The sequence below is a fragment of the Gracilinanus agilis genome, chromosome 2 (genome assembly GCF_016433145.1).
Source record: "Gracilinanus agilis isolate LMUSP501 chromosome 2, AgileGrace, whole genome shotgun sequence".
Classification (NCBI taxonomy): domain Eukaryota; kingdom Metazoa; phylum Chordata; class Mammalia; order Didelphimorphia; family Didelphidae; genus Gracilinanus; species Gracilinanus agilis.
This window is the reverse complement of record NC_058131.1, coordinates 559,073,883-559,086,320: the sequence shown is the minus strand read 5'-3', so window position 1 is coordinate 559,086,320 and position 12,438 is coordinate 559,073,883.

The window sequence follows — 12,438 nt, the reverse complement described above, 5'->3', positions numbered from 1 at the left end:
TAAACCTAGTGTTAGCCATTTATTTGTGACCTCATGTTTAGTCTTTTAAGTATCATTTTAAAATGTTGATTTTTTTTTAAAACATGAAACAATTCTGGGCACTGAAATTTGTAAGCACGTTATACATGTTTCATGTTTTATTGATAATTTAGGGTAGGGAAGTGGAAATAAAAATATTTGTTTTTAAATAGAATGGCTACATGCAAATATTAAAATATTGTTATTTGAGACTTATTTTTAAACCCTTACCTTATGTTCTGGTAATCAGGAAGGAATTTTTTCCCTCCTCCCAATTTAGTCAGCCAATACTTTTTGATCCTCTTGAATACAAGAATGCAGTTTGATCATGAGTATCTTCTGAAAACAAACATAAGCAGGTAGGAGAAATGTAAAAAACTGAACTGAAAATGGTTACCATCCAAAACCTGACTTTCACAAATCCTTAATTCTCTTGTAAAAGTATTGCTATATGAAATATTTAACAAAAAAAGAAACTTTTTATTACTTGCTTGCTTATTTATTATAACAACCACAACTGCAAGAGAAACACTCAGGATTTATTTTAAAGTTGCTTTTTCTGCATGCTTCCTATTTCCTTTTAATGAACATTTATCAGTTGCACATCAGCATATGCAATCTGCTGTCCATTTGAGAGTTCAGTTTTTTAAGTGAACTTTTTGAGTTTACTTCAAAATTGATTAAGACATTACTATTGTTTTTAAAGTGACATTAAAAACCATTTTAAATGCAAATGCTATATATTTAACTAAGCTTTCCTTTAACTCAATTAGCAAGCCAGTAAGAATATTACAATCAATGAATATTTAACAAATTTGATGAAGGGTTTAATTTAATAAGAGTTCATTGTTCAGTAAAACTGCAAAGTAGGGGGATCAATACATTTCAATAAATGGTGCTAGGGTTGGCTCATAGCTTGTATATTGTACTAGTTATTGGCATTTGTGTGTGTTTGCTGTTATGATTTAAAAATTGGTTAGATACCTGTTCTTAATGCTAGTTATTTCTTTACTGTACATTGAGACACAGCACTACTGCACACCAAAGTATGCGATACCCAAAGGAAAACTATGTGATTTCTCTAACAAATGATGGGAGCCTTTCTGTGTGAGAAACTCGGAAAAGGAGAATTTGAGGCCATTCTGATCCCTTGTTTACATTATTAGCTTCCTACTAACAAAAAAATAATGGAAACTTTTTTTGATAAAATATTAAGACTAGTAAATTTTTACCCCCTGTACAGTATTGCAGCAAACACTTTAAATTTGGTTGATTAGTCCAGCAAACTTTTCTGGGGTTCATATATTGCACTAAATTTCTGTTGAACCTGTGGTAGGCACATCTCTTAGGATAAATGCAACCAATACAGTCCACAGATAACTTTTTAAATGTGTTTCATTATGAAAAGACAAATGTCATCAAAGTGACAGATAAAATTGTCTTATGTAGCAATGTGCATTGATCTCAATGAGATATTTCTATTTCTTATTCTCTTACATGAGAATATTACAGCAGGAAAAAATTAAGTTTAGTTTGCTTCACCATGTTAATACATGATCACAAAGCGTGCATGAGTGTTATTGACTTATCTTGTACAGTACTAGGTATATTCCTGTAACCACTTTTTTTTTTTTTTGGCTGTATTGAAACTGGTTCAGTGTTAACCAGGGAGGCATAGTTATTCACAAGTTATTTCCTCTTTTATGTTGACTAATTCTGCTTAGTTACTGTTGAATATGTTCTTTTCTCAGATTATTTTCATCGTTCTCGTGTTTAAAACATTTTGCATCATTTTATCATGATAATACTTCATGAAGTAAATAATTTTGCATATAATTGCAATAAGCACTGACTTTTGAACTGAAAAGAAGGAAAGTGTTTTTTGTGCAGTGCATCTGAGATTCATATAATAGTCTTGTACTATACTGTGCTTTACTGCACCATAAGGAAAAAAAAATCCCTGTTCCACATTTTCATTTAGTGCAAAAAGTCAGATTTCCCCCAGTGTTTTGTTGTCTGTTGTACCTGCTGAAACTACAGTAGTTGATTATTGCAGTAGCATTTCAGTTCTCTTTTTTTATTGAAAGTGCTCAAGAATTGTTTTTTAAATGTTTTCAAAAACAATAAAAACATTTTATACTAAGATAACTGGATTTTACAAATTATTTACAAGCTGTCAGTATAGATTGTAAATCTTTTTTTTTATTCTAGCATTTAACATTTCTCTTCAACAAGAGGATAAAAACCTACTCATGGAACACATGGGGTAAAACCACAAGTTTGCTATTTAGTGCCTGTTTAACTTAAACCAAAACACATGCCTTCTTTGCAATTTAGTTTCCTTATATCTAAAGTCAGAAGATCAGACTGGAGGTCTTTGAGGTCACTTCAAGTTCTACGTCTATGATCCTCTGACATATAGCTTCTTTATTGTATATTAACCCTAGTCCAGCTATTCCTTTTTGTCATCGTTGAAATATTTGTATCCCTCAAACTTTGTTGAACACTGATAACACGTTCCTTATACTTTAAATCGGTTGCCAGTATAGAAATTTAATTAATACTGTGAAATTCTATATGGATATTTCAGATCTAATCAAATTCAAAAGATAGTCCTTTGTACTTTGTACAAGTCAGAATCCTAGGGAAAACACCTTAATGTCAAATCTCATTTCCCCACAGAAACAATAGCAGATCTTATGTTACTAACCAAGTATCTGATTTCTAGGTTTGTTTTTTTTTATTTTTAAAACCCTTATGAACTTCCATCTAGGAGTCAGTACTGTATATTGGCTGCAAGGCAAAAGAGTGGTAAGGGCTATGCAATGTGGGTTAAGTAACTTGCCCAGGGTCACACAGCTAGGAAGTGTCTGAGGCCAGATTTGAACCTAGGACCTCCTGTCTCTAGGCCTGGTTCTCAATCCATGGAGCCACCCAGCTGTCCCCAGATTCTTAGGTTTTTAAAGAAAAGAAATTCCTTATTTAATTGGAGCTTTTCCTCTTGGGTTATCCCTTCCCAGCTACTCACACTTGTAGTTGCAGCTTTGGGGATGACAACCTCAGGTTCAAGATAACTCTGTATTTGAACTAAAAATATAGTTATAGAGGCCCTTTCAGTGCAAATGAACTCAAAGCAAAAGGCATTTGCTGAGATTCTGTATTAAGAATAGTAGCTATAAAACATCTTCCTCATAACTCTTAGGTACACTATCCCACAAATACAGAAGAGTGATTACATATGTAGAATACATCAGTTGGAAGGCATACCTGTAGCATAGAAGAATCCTAAAATCTTTTCTCCTGGGAGTCCTCATATAAATGCCTCTGGGTTCAACGTCTTCTGGGCCAGTTTTTCTAGATTCTGGTTCTTTGCCCTTCAACTCAAGTCTCTTCTACCCTGTGGGTCTGTTCTCTATTGAGCACAGTACTAAGAAAGTTATAAGTACTGCTATTGTACAGTACCATAAGGAAAAAAAATCTTTCATATTTTCATTTAGTGCAAGGCCTGGAGTCAAGATGACTCGTCTTCCTCAATTCAAATCTGGCCTCAGACACTAGCTGTGTGTTCTTGTGCAGTGCGTGACCCTATGCACTTAACCTTGTTTGCCTCAGTCTCCATCTTTAAAATGAACTGGAGAAGGAAATGGCAAACCACTACAATATTCTTTGCCAAGAAAACCCCAGATGGATTCACAAAGAGTCAGACACAACTGACAAATGACTAAATGACAAAAACTTCATTACTAATTTCAGAGTAAGGGAAATCAAGTGAGAGATTCCCTCTCCTATCTCTTGGACTCTGGAAGGAAAAATTAATTGCCACTTAAGAGTTTTTTCTCCCTAGATGGGCCTTTTTTTTTTAAACCCTTGTACTTCGGTGTATTGTCTCATAGGTGGAAGATTGGTAAGGGTGGGCAATGGGGGTCAAGTGACTTGCCCAGGGTCACACAGCTGGGAAGTGGCTGAGGCTGGGTTTGAACCCAGGACCTCCTGTCTCTAGGCCTGACTCTCACTCCACTGAGCTACCCAGCTGCCCCCAAGATGGGCCTTTTTTTAACTGCCAGAGCTCCTGCCTTCACTGAGTCAAGAGCTAATAAGCTTTCTATTTGTTTTTCTTTTTTTTTTTCAGAGATGGAATAATTTTTTAATTTTAATTTTTAATATTTTCCCATAGTTACATATTTTATGTTCTTTCCCTCTCCTCCTAACCCCCCTTAGCCGACACACAATTCCACTGGATTTTACATGTATCATTTATCAAGACCTAATTCCATATTATTGATAGTTGGACTAGAGATACCATTTAGTGTCTACATCCTCAATAATATCCTCATCAGCCCATGTGTTCAAGCAGTTGTTTTCCTTCTGTGTTTCTCCTCCCACAGTTCTTCCTCTGAATGTGGCTAGTTTTCTTTCTCAAAAGTCCCTCAGTCTTGCTCTGGATTCTTGCATTGCTGCTAGTAGAGAAGTCCATTATGTTCGATTGTAGCATAGTGTATGAGTCTGTGTACAATGTTCTCCTGGATCTGCTCCTTTCACTGCATCAATTCCTAGAGGTCTTTCCAGTTCACATGGAATTCCTCCAGTTCTTTATTCCTTTGACCACAATAGTATTCCATCACCAACATATACCACAGTTTGTTCAGCCATTCCCCAATCTAAAGACATTCATTTTCCCATTTTTTTGCCACCACAAAAAGCACAGCTATAAATATTTTTGTACAGATCTTTTTCCTTATTATCTCTTTGGGGTATAATCCAAGCAGTGCTATGGCTGGATCAAAAGGCAAATAGTCTTTTAAAGCCCTTTGAGCATAGTTCCAAATTGCCATCCAAAATGGTTGGATCAGTTCACAACTCCACCAGCAATACATTAATGTCCCAATTTTGCCACATCCCCTCCAACATTCATTACTCTCCCTGTTGTCATTTTAGCCAGTCTGCTAGGTTGTTTTGATTTGCATTTCTCTAATTATTAGAGATTTAGAATACTTTCTCATATTCTTATTGATAGTTTTGATTTCTTTATCTGAAAATTGCCTATTCATGTCCCTTTCCCATTTATCGATTAGGGGATGGCTTGATTTTTTTGTACAATTGATTTACCTCTTATATATTTGAGTAATTAGACGTTTGAGTTTTGTGTTATAAAGATTTTTTTCCCAATTTGTTACTTCCCTTCTAATTTAGGTAGCATTGGTTTTGTCTGTACAAAACCTTTTTAGTTTAATGTCAAAATTCTTTATTTTACATTTTGTGATTTTTTTCCTAACTTGCTTGGTTTTAAAATCTTTCCTTTCCCATAGATCTGACAAGTAGAATATTCTGTGCTCACCTAATTTACTTATGGTTTCCTTCTTTATATTCAAGTCCTTCACCCATTCTGAGTTTATCTTGGTATAGGGTGTGAGATGTTGATCTAGGCCCAATCTCTCCCATATTGTTTTCCAATTTTCCCATCAGTTTTTGTAAAATAGTGAGGTTTTGTCCCAAAAGCTGGGTTCTTTGGGTTTATCGAAGACTCTTGCTGAGGTTGCTTACCCCTAGTCTATTCCACTGATCCTCCCTTCTGTCTCTTAGCCAGTACCATATTGTTTTGATGACCACTGCTTTATAGTACAGTTTAAGATCTGGTACTCCTAAGCCACCCTCCTTCATATTTTTTTAATCATTTCCCTTGATATTCTTGGTCTTTTGTTCTTCCAAATGAACTTTGTTATAGTTTTTTTCTAATTCAGTAAAAAAGTTTTTTGGTAGTTTGATAGGTATAGCACTAAATAGGTAAATTAATTTGGGTAAGATGTCATTTTTATTATGTTAGCTCGTCCTACCCATGAGCATTCAATGTTTTTCCAATTGTTTAGATCTAGTTTTAATTGTGTGGAAAGGGTTTCATAGTTGTGTTCATATAACTCCTGTGTTTGTTTTGGCAGATAGATTCCTAAGTATTTTATATTGTCTAGGATGATTTTTAATGGAATTTCTCTTTCTAACTCTTGCTGCTGTGATGTGTTGGAAATATAAAGAAATGCTGATGATTTATGTGCATTTATTTTGTATCCTGCAACTTTGTTAAAGTTATTGATTATTTCCACTAACTTTTTAGTTGATTCTCTAGGATTCTCTAGATCTGACAGAAGGAATATTTAGATCTCTCACTAGTATGGTTTTACTATCAGTTTCCTACTTGAGCTCTGCCAGTTTCTCCTTTAGAAATTTGGATGCTATACCATTTGGTGCATACATGTTGAGTACTGTTATTTCCTCATTGTCTATACTGCCTTTTATCACGATGTAATTACCTTTCCTATCTCTTTTAATCAGATCTATTTTTACTTTGCCTTTATCGGAAATCATAATTGCCATTCCTGCCTTCTTTTTCTCAGTTGAAGCCCAAAAGATTCGAGCCATTCACCTTAACCCAGTATATGCCGACCTGCCTCATGTGTGTTTCTTGTAGACAACATATGGTAGGATTTTGTTTTCTAATCCACTCTGCTATTTGCTTCCATTTTATTAGCAAGTTCATCCCATTCACATTCAGGGTTATAATTATAAGCTGTGTATTTCCTAACATTTTTGTATCCTCTCCTAGTTCTACCCCGTCTTCTTATGCTATTTCCTTTTTTTAAAAACATTTATTAATATTTATTTTTTAGAAAAGTTAATATGGTTACATAATTCATGCTCTTACTTTCCCCTTCACCCCCCCTACCTCTCCAACCCCCATGGCTGATGCATATTTCCACTGATTTTAACATGTGTCATTGTTCAAGACCTATTTCCAAATTGTTGATAGTTGCATTGGTGTGGTAGTTTCGAGTCTACATCCCCAATCATGTCTGCCTCAACCCATGTGTTCAAGCCATTGTTTTTCTTCTGTTTCCACTCCAGTACTTCCTCTGAATGTGGGTAGCATTCTTTTCCATAAGTCCCTCAGAATTCTCCTGAGTCATTGCATTGCTGCTACTACAGAAGTCCATTACATTCTATTTTACCACAGTGTATTGGTCTCTGTGTACAATGTTCTTCTGGCTCTGCTCCTTTCACTCTGCATCAATTCCTGGAGGTCTTTCAAGTTCACATGGAATTCCTCCAGTTTATTATTCCTTTGAGCACAATAGTATTCCATCACCAGCATATACCACAATTTTTTTAGCCATTCCCCAAGTGAAGGACATACCTTCATTTTCCAGTTTTTTGCCACCACAAAAAGCACAGCTATAAATATTTTTGTACAAGTCTGTTTATCTATGATCTCTTTGGGGTACAAACCCAACAATGGTATGGCTGGATCAAAGGGCAGGCATTCTTTTATAGCCCTTTGAGCATAGTTCCAAATTGCCAGCCAGACTGATTAGATCAGTTCACAACTCCACCAGCAATACATTAATGTCCCAATTTTGCCACATCCCCTCCAACATTCATTACTCTCCCTGTTGTCATTTTAGCCAGTCTGCTAGGTGTGAGGTAGTATCTCAGCATTGTTTTGATTTGCATTTCTCTAATTATTAGAGATTTAGAACACTTTCTCATGTGCTTATTGATACTTTGATTTCTTTATCTGAAAATTACCTATTCATGTCCCTTTCCCATTTATCAATTGGGGAATGGTTTTTTTTAGTACAATTTGTTTAACTACTTGTATATTTGAGTAATTAGACCCCTGTCAGAGTTTTTTGTTATAAAGATTTTTTCCCAATTTGTTGTTTCCCTTCTGATTTTGGCTACATTGTTTTTGTTTGTATAAAAGCTTTTTAGTTTGATATAATCAAAATCATTTATTTTACATTTTGTAATTTTCTCTAACTCTGGCTTGGTTTTAAAATCTTTCCTTTCCCAGAGATCTGACAAGTAAACTATTCTATGTTCACTTAACTTATTTATAGTTTCCCTCTTTATATTCAAGTCATTCACCCATTCTGAATTTATCTTGGTGTAGGGTGTGAGATGTTGATCTAAACCTAATCTCTTCCATATTGTTTTCCAAATTTCCCAGCAGTTTTTGTCAAATAGTGGATTCATGTCCCAAAAGTTGGGCTCTTTGGGTTTATCATACACTGTCTTGCTGATGTCACTTACCCCAAGTCTATTCCACTGATCCTCCCTTCTGTCTCTTAGCCAGTACCATACTGTTTTGATGACTGCTGCTTTATAGTACAGTTTAATATCTGGTACTGCTAGGCCCTCCTCCTTCACATTTTTTCCATTATTTCCCTTAATATTCTTGATCTTTTGTTATTCCAGATGAATTTTGTTATAGTTTTTCCTAATTCAGTGAAAAAGTTTTTTGGCAGTTTTATAGGTATGGCGCTAAATAGGTAAATTAATTTGGGTAGAATGGTCATTTTTATTATGTTAGCACATCCTACCCATGAGCAATCAATGTTTTTCCAGTTGTTTAGATCTAGTTTTAATTGTTTGGAAAGTGTTTTCTAGTTGTATTCATATAATTTCTGTGTTTGTTTTGTTAAATTCCTAAGTATTTTATATTGTCTAGGGTGATTTTGAATGGTGTTTCTCTTTCTAACTCTTGCTGCTGTGATGTGTTGGAAATATATAGAAATGCTGATGATTTATGTGTGTTTATTTCGTATCCTGCAACTTTGCTAAAGTTGTTGATTATTTCTGCAAGATTCTTAGTTGACTCTCTAGGATTTTTTAAGTAGACCATCATATCATCTGCAAAGAGTGATAGCTTAGTTTCCTCATTCTCTATTTTGATACCTTCAATTTCTTTTTCTTCTCTAATTGCTACTGCTAGTGTTTCTAATACAATGTTAAATAATAGAGGTGATAATGGGCATCCTTGTTTTACTCCTGATCTTATTGGTAAGGCTTCTAATTTATCCTCATTGCATATGATGCTTATTGATGGTTTTAGGCATATACTGTTTATTATTCTTAGGAAAAGTCCTTCTATTCCTATACTTTCCAGGGTTTTCAATAGGAATGAGCACCATATTTTGTCAAAGGCTTTTTCAGCATCTATTGAGATAATCATGTGATTTTTGTTTGTTAGATTGTTGATATGGTCAATTATGTGTATAATTTTCCTAATGTTGAACCATCCTTGCATTCCTGGTATAAATCCCACCTGATCATGGTGGATGATCCTCTTGATCACTTGCTGGAGTCTCTTTGCTAGTATTCTATTTAAAATTTTTGCATCTATGTTCATTAGGGAGATTGGTCTGTAGTTTTCTTTCTCTCTTTTTGATCTCCCTGGCTTTGGAATCAGTACCATATTTGTGTCATAATAGGAATTTGGTAGGACTCCTTCTTTGCTTATTATATCAAATAATTTGTATAGTATTGGGATTAGTTGCTCTTTGAATGTCTGATAGAATTCACTTGTGAATCCATCAGGCCCTGGCGCTTTTTTCTTAGGGAGTTCTTTGATGGCTTGTTCAATTTGTATTTCTGATATGGGATTATTTAGGTATTCTATTTCTTCTGCTGTTAATTGAGGCAATTTGTATTTTTGTAAATATTCATCCATATCTCCTAGATTGCTATATTTATTACCATATAATTGGGCAAAATAGTTTTTAATGATTGCCTTAATTTCCCCTTCATTAGAGGTGAGGTCTCCCTTTTCATCTTTCATACTATCAATTTGATTTTCTTCTTTCCTTTTTTTATTAGATTGACCAATACTTTATCTATTTTATCTGTTTTTTCAAAATACCAGCTTCTAGTCTTATTTATTAATTCAATAGTTCTTTTGCTTTCGATTTTATTAATTTCTCCCTTGATTTTTAGTATTTCTTAATTTAGTTTTCATCTGGGGAATTTTTATTTTGCTGACTTTCTAATTTTTTAAGTTGCATGCCCAATTCATTAATCTCTGCCCTCCCTAATTTGTTAATATATGCACTCAAGGATATAAATTTCCCCCTCAGTACTGCCTTGGCTGCATCCCATAGAGTTTGGTAGGATGTTTCTTCATTGTCATTCTCTTCAATGAAATTGTTGATTGTTTTCTATGATTTCTTTTTTGACTAGCTGGTTTTGGAGAATCATATTATTTAATTTCCAATTAGTTTTTGATTTGCCTGCCCAGGTACCCTTACTAATTATTATTGAGAATGTTTCATTCATTATTTCTATTCTTTTGCATTTGTTTGCAATGTTTCTATGCCCTATTACATGGTCAATCTTTGTGAATGTACCATGTGCAGCTGAAAAGAAGGTGTATTCCTTTTTGTCCCTATTTATTCTTCTCCACATATCTATTAAATCTAATTTTTCTAGGACTTAATTCATCTCTCTTACCTCTTTCTTATGTATTTTTTGGTTTGATTTATCTAGATCTGAAAGAGGAATATTTAGTTCTCCCACTAGTACGATTTTACTCTCTATTTCCTTCTTGAGATCTACCAGTTTCTCCTTTATGAATCTGGTTGCTATGCCATTTGGTGCATACATATTGAGCAATGTTATTTCTTCATTGTCTATTTTGCCTTTAATCAGGATGTAATATCCTTCCCTGTCTTTTTAAATCATATCTATTTTTACTTTGGCTTTGTCAGAAATCATAATTGCCACTCTTGCCTTCTTTTTCTCATTTGAGACCCAAAGGATTTTGCTCAAGCCCTTTACCTTAAACCTGTGTATGTCCACCCGCCTCATATGTGTTGTCGCATATGGTAGGATTTTGGTTTCTTATCCACTCTGCTGTTTGCTTCCTTTTTATTGGCTAGTTCATCCCATTCACATTCAGAGTTATAATTATCAGTTGTGTATTTGCCAACCTTTTGGTATCCTCTCCTAGTTCTACCCCTTCTTCTTAAACTGTTTCCTTTTAAGCCATTGGTTTCCTTTATGCCAGTAACCCTTGTCCCCTCCCTTGATTTACTTCCCTTTCTACCCCCTTTTTTATTGTTCCCCTCTTTTTATTGTTAAGACCTAATGAATTCCCTCCCCCTTCTTCTCCCCTCCCTTTTTTGATCTCCCCACTCCCCCGCTCCCCTTGGTTTATCCCTTCTGACATTCTCAGTAGGGTTAGATAGAGTTTTATATCCCAATGGATAAAGCTACTCTTCCCTCTCAGGGTTAATTACACTGAGAGTAAGGTTTAAATATTATGCCTTAATGCTCTCTTCCTCTCCTTATAATAGTATTCATTCCTTCCCCTTCCTATGCCCTCTTTGTTTGTAATAGAATATCCTATTTTTCTTATTCATTTAAGTTTCTCTTGGTGTCCTCTACTATTCACCCCCCTCTTTCCCACCCCCATATCATCCTAGACCATTTAGTATTCCAACCTTTCCTTATGAATATTTCTTCTAATTACGATAATAGTGAATAGAGTTCCTTACAGAGAATTATACATAACATTTCTCCACATAGGAATACAAATAATTAGATCACATTGCAGCCCTTAACGAGGCAAATTTAAAAAATACTAGTTTTCTTTCTTTCCCCTCTGTTTCTTATTTACATTTTCATGTTTCTCTTGATTTTTGTGGTTGGATATCAAACTTTCCATTTAGTCCTGGTCCTTTCTGTGCAAATACTTGGAAATCTTCTGTCTTGTTGAATGCCCATACTTTCCCCTAGAAGTATATAGTCAGTTTTGATGGGCAGGTGATCTGTGGTTGTAGAACCAATTCTCTTGCCTTTCTGAATATCATATTCCAAGCCTTGCGGTCTTTTAGTGTGGAGGCTGCCAGATCCTGTGTGATCCTGATTGGTGCTCCTTCATATCTGAATTGTCTCTTTCTGGCTTCTTGTAAAATTTTTCTTTTCCTTGGAAGCTCTTGAATTTGGCTATTATATTCCTGGGGGTTGTCTTTCCTGGGTCTAGTGTAGAGGGTGATCTATGGTTCCTTTCAATGTCTATATTGCCCTCTTGTTGTAGAACTTCAGGGCAATTTTGCTGAATAATTTCTTTTAGTATGGAGTCCAAATTTCTATTAATTTCTCCTTTTTCAGGAAGACCAATGATTCTCAGATTGTCTCTTCTAGACCTGTTTTCTTGGTCTGTCACTTTCTCATTGAGATATCTCATGTTTCCTTCTATGTTATCAGTCTTTTGACTTTGTTTTATTTGTTCTTGCTGCCTTAAGAGATCATTAGCTTCTAATTGCTCAATTCTAGACTTTTGGGACTGGTTTTCGGCTATAATCCTTTGGTTTTCCTTTTAATTCTGGTCATTTCTGGTCTTCAGTTTACTTGCCTCACTTTCCAATTGTGAAATTCTGCCTTTTAAACTGTTATTTTCTTGCCAGGTTTTGTTTTCAATTTTCCTTACCATTTCGTTTGATTTTGGGGCATCTTTCTCCAATTGGGAGTTTTTGTCTTCTAACCTGTTAATTTCCTTTTGAGCTATTTCCCACTTCTCTCACCAAATCTCTTCCATCTTTTTCATCATCTCAGATTTGAATTCTTCAATAGCTTGTGGCCAGTTTTAAT